The sequence below is a fragment of the Schistocerca americana genome, unplaced genomic scaffold (genome assembly GCF_021461395.2).
Source record: "Schistocerca americana isolate TAMUIC-IGC-003095 unplaced genomic scaffold, iqSchAmer2.1 HiC_scaffold_899, whole genome shotgun sequence".
Lineage (NCBI taxonomy): Eukaryota > Metazoa > Arthropoda > Insecta > Orthoptera > Acrididae > Schistocerca > Schistocerca americana.
Window position 1 is genome coordinate 1 of NW_025726674.1, and position 5,000 is coordinate 5,000.

The following is a 5,000-nucleotide window of genomic DNA, read 5'->3' on the forward strand; positions in this document are numbered from 1 at the left end:
TGTCCATATACATGAGCTGCGAGCTGTACCACGTACGAGCTACAGACGCGATCGCGTTGCTCGCTGTACGAATGCAGATGCTCAGCGGCAGCTAGGAGGCGCTCCATCCATGTCGGTACCGGTGAGCGTTGCACTCGCAGTCGCAAAAACGTACGGCAAGTATACTTACTCGGAAGAGTCAATGACAGTCCAAGCCCCCCTGCGTGGGAAGAGTCTTCCTAGGCCATGACCCACCGGAAGGGCGCAGCGTCCCCCACCCCAGACATGTGACGTCAGACTATCGGTATTGACGACTAGACTGATTCCTTATAATCATTTGCCATACACCGGTGGAAGCTGCCGAGACGAGTAACTACATAGCGGGCTCGCCGTGTCACTAATGTACAGAGATACAATAGTTTCGACTGGAACCGGATTAAACGTATACACGGCGCTGATTAGTAATAGATAGAGCCATCAGAATACAGATAATGTATAGACCTGTCCGTATACATGCTGAAAGACTCTGCTCACAATCACACGTCAGCCAGACACTCTTATCACGCACTACTCTCTGCCTGTAACAGGCACACAGACAATATGTAAGCACCAGCATGGAACAACACCCAGTGCAATCCTCTCTGCCACATTAGACAATCCACACTATCATAACCAGACCGGAGGTCCACTCGGAAAACAGAATATCCCACCCTTCCGACAACCACCATTGCTCAGCTAAGCCACCAACACCCACACATGTCCCAGACAGGGGTGCACCCAACATCACAATACTGCCTCCTGTCACACCACACAAACAATGGCAGGAATGAAAGACACAGGTCTGCCACAAGCATGGAATCAGAGCGCCGCCTGTTATGAGCCAAAGGTGCACCCTGACGTGGCAAATCAGATGATGCCGCAGTCATTTACTTACGATAATCACAATCAACAAACCGGGCCCCCCCCCCCCCAAGTGCCTTAACCTAACCCGTATTGTACCTTAACCTAACCCGTATTGTACCTAACCTAACCCGTATTGTACCTTAACCTAACCCGTATTGTACCTTAACCTAACCCGTATTGTACCTTAACCTAACCCGTATTGTACCTTAACCTAACCCGTATTGTACCTTAACCTAACCCGTATTGTACCTTAACCTAACCCGTATTGTACCTTAACCTAACCCATATTGTACCTTAACCTAACCCATATTGTACCTTAACCTAACCCATATTGTACCTTAACCTAACCCATATTGTACCTTAACCTAACCCATATTGTACCTTAACCTAACCCATATTGTACCTTAACCTAACCCATATTGTACCTTAACCTAACCCATGTTGCGCCTTAACCTAACCCATGTTGCGCCTTAACCTAACCCATGTTGCGCCTTTAACCTAACCCATGTTGCGCCTTAACCTAACCCATGTGCGCCTTAACCTAACCCATGTTGCGCCTTAACCTAACCCATGTTGCGCCTTAACCTAACCCATGTTGCGGCCTTAACCTAACCCATGTTGCGCCTTAACCTAACCCATGTTGCGCCTTAACCTAACCCATGTTGCGCCTTAACCTAACCCATGTTGCGCCTTAACCTAACCTATGTTGCGCCTTAAACCTAACCTATGTTGCGCCTTAACCTAACCTATGTTGCGCCTTAACCTAACCTATGTTGCGCCTTAACCTAACTATGTTGCGCCTTAACCTAACCTATGTTGCGGCCTAACCTAACTATGTTGCGCCGTAACCTAACCTATGTTGCGCCGTAACCTAACCTATGTTGCGCCATAACCTAACCTATGTTGCGCCTTAACCTAACCTATGTTGCGCCTTAACCTAACCTATGTTGCGCCTTAACCTAACCTATGTTGCGCCGTAACCTAACCTATGTTGCGCCTTAACCTAACCTATGTTGCGCCTTAACCTAACCTATGTTGCGCCTTAACCTAACCTATGTTGCGCCTTAACCTAACCTATGTTGCGCCTTAACCTAACCTATGTTGCGCCTTAACCTAACCTATGTTGCGCCTTAACCTAACCTATGTTGCGCCTTAACCTAACCTATGTTGCGCCGTAACCTAACCTATGTTGCGCCTTAACCTAACCTATGTTGCGCCTTAACCTAACCTATGTTGCGCCGTAACCTAACCTATGTTGCGCCTTAACCTAACCTATGTTGCGCCTTAACCTAACCTATGTTGCGCCTTAACCTAACCTATGTTGCGCCTTAACCTAACCTATGTTGCGCCTTAACCTAACCTATGTTGCGCCTTAACCCAACACACGTTGGGCCTTAACCCAACACACGTTGGGCCTTAACCCAACACACGTTGGGCCTTAACCCAACACCACGTTGGGCCTTAACCCAACACACGTTGGGCCTTAACCCAACACACGTTGGGCCTTAACCCAACACACGTTGGGCCTTAACCCAACACACGTTGGGCCTTAACCCAACACACGTTGGGCCTTAACCCAACACACGTTGGGCCTTAACCCAACACACGTTGGGCCTTAACCCAACACACGTTGGGCCTTAACCCAACACACGTTGGGCCTTAACCCAACACACGTTGGGCCTTAACCCAACACACGTTGGGCCTTAACCCAACACACGTTGGGCCTTAACCCAACACACGTTGGGCCTTAACCTGCTCTGTAATTGTCATACGACGCGTTAAATTAGTGTAGTGTTGCCTAACTGCAACCCCCGCAATATAGTTTGCTACTCGCACTGCCCGGTCCCCAGAGTATCGCTTCATGTTAAACACCTTGCAGCTATACACTGTAATGCGGATGGCGGCAGGACGTACATGCTCAATGCCCTTCGCAGTTGTTCATTGGCATTCGCATGGCGAAGCACAGCCTACGTTGTGGTACGGCTTGTGGCAACTGTCCGCTGATGTTGTACGTCCAAATCACACACTGTACCGCACATTGGTCCTCATGTACTGAATGATACATCGTGGTACATGTGTGACCGTACCACGACTGCGCCAACAACGGCGAACCATACGGTCCAAATATTGTGCACTCAGCTACGTGTCGTCTCCCTATAAGAGCTGGATTGCAGTATGGTATGCCGTGGATGGCGATCAGCATGAGCCGTCTGTTGATGTAGTGGCGCGTGTTGTCAGACGTAGTCGTCTCTTCTCACACACCGTGATAGCATGGTGCACTGCGTTCCACATCTGCGACATGCGACAGAGGCCGGTTGACAGTCGTTCGCGCAATGGACATCGCATACGTACGGGGGCCACCTTCCACGTGTTCGCGAAGCGTGCACATGTTGTTGCGTGTATGTGGGCAGACATAGTGTGTCGTGACACCTGACACAGGCATGCAACAATCGTTGAATTTGCAAATGGCGATGGACGTCTACGTTTGCTGGTGACGTTACGCAAATGAAGAACTGGTAAACCGTTGTGGTGCGGTTGTTCTCGCTAGAGGTGAATCAGTGATGGCGACGATCGGTTGAGCTACCAACCGGTTGTTTCAGCGATACCCACCATGCCCACGAACGTGAATGGCATGTGGGTGTGAAGCGATACGCGGCGGTGGCTGGGTGGGACCGTCCCCGGCCGGTGAGGGGGGGCCTTCCGGCGTGCTGGCCGCGCGGTGCGTGGGCGCACGCGCTACAGCCGGCTGGTGGGGGCGGCCAGTGGCAGGCGCGCCGGCCGACGGAGGCGGCAGGCGGCGCAGCTGCGCGCCGGCGCACCCTGCACGCGGCGCCGTGCGGCCAAAGTAGGTCCTCGCGGGCCCGGTGCGAAGCGCGGTGGACATCTGCAGTGTGCTGGTCCGATTGAGGACTGTGTGCGCTGAGGATGCGCCGCCGCCCGGCGCTCGGCGCCGCGACGCCGTCTGCTGCTCGGTCGCCTCTGCGGTTCTCGCAGGTGGATTGTATCGCAGCTGTGCGGACGTGTTGGCGCGTGCGCTGTGCTGGGAGAGTTCGCTTCGGCACCCAAGTGGGGCTTTTGTCCTTCTGTGGCGCTGGCGTTGGAGCTGCCGGCCACCGTAGGTGGCGCGTGTTGTCTCCCGCCGGCAATGCCACGACAGCACGCTCCCGGGCCTCTGTCGGCAGCGGCAAGCTCAGTTGGGAGCACGGGTGGTCGCACCTAAAGCGTCTACTCGCCAAACTCCGGGCGATTGCGCCTCTCTCGAACCCGACCAAGTACTTAGGACGGCGCTGCGCGCCGCCGGGACCTGAGAGGGTTTCGAGGTGTATTGTGCAGGGGAGCTCAGCCTCCTCCTGTTTGCAGAATAATTGAGCGGACGCTTGCGTGTTCGCGCGGGCCCCCGGGACACACTCCCGGGCGGCCGGCTGCTCAGCTCTAGTTGACGCAGCTCCCTGGTTGATCCTGCCAGTAGTCATATGCTTGTCTCAAAGATTAAGCCATGCATGTCTCAGTACAAGCCGCATTAAGGTGAAACCGCGAATGGCTCATTAAATCAGTTATGGTTCCTTAGATCGTACCCACGTTACTTGGATAACTGTGGTAATTCTAGAGCTAATACATGCAAACAGAGTCCCGACCAGAGATGGAAGGGACGCTTTTATTAGATCAAAACCAATCGGTCGGCTCGTCCGGTCCGTTTGCCTTGGTGACTCTGAATAACTTTGGGCTGATCGCACGGTCCTCGTACCGGCGACGCATCTTTCAAATGTCTGCCTTATCAACTGTCGATGGTAGGTTCTGCGCCTACCATGGTTGTAACGGGTAACGGGGAATCAGGGTTCGATTCCGGAGAGGGAGCCTGAGAAACGGCTACCACATCCAAGGAAGGCAGCAGGCGCGCAAATTACCCACTCCCGGCACGGGGAGGTAGTGACGAAAAATAACGATACGGGACTCATCCGAGGCCCCGTAATCGGAATGAGTACACTTTAAATCCTTTAACGAGTATCTATTGGAGGGCAAGTCTGGTGCCAGCAGCCGCGGTAATTCCAGCTCCAATAGCGTATATTAAAGTTGTTGCGGTTAAAAAGCTCGTAGTTGGATTTGTGTCCCACGCTGTT

At 52.9% G+C, this 5,000-nt stretch overlaps 1 non-coding gene across 1 annotated transcript in view; it reads left to right on the plus strand.

Moving 5' to 3' along the window:
• The first annotated feature begins 4,328 nt into the window (after positions 1-4,328).
• Positions 4,329-5,000, plus strand: part of LOC124592086 — a 1,910-nt gene continuing 1,238 nt past the window's right edge. Inside the window, exon 1 of the ribosomal RNA XR_006977342.1 lies at positions 4,329-5,000. This exon is cut by the window's right edge and continues 1,238 nt beyond it. This is a non-coding gene — a ribosomal RNA (small subunit ribosomal RNA).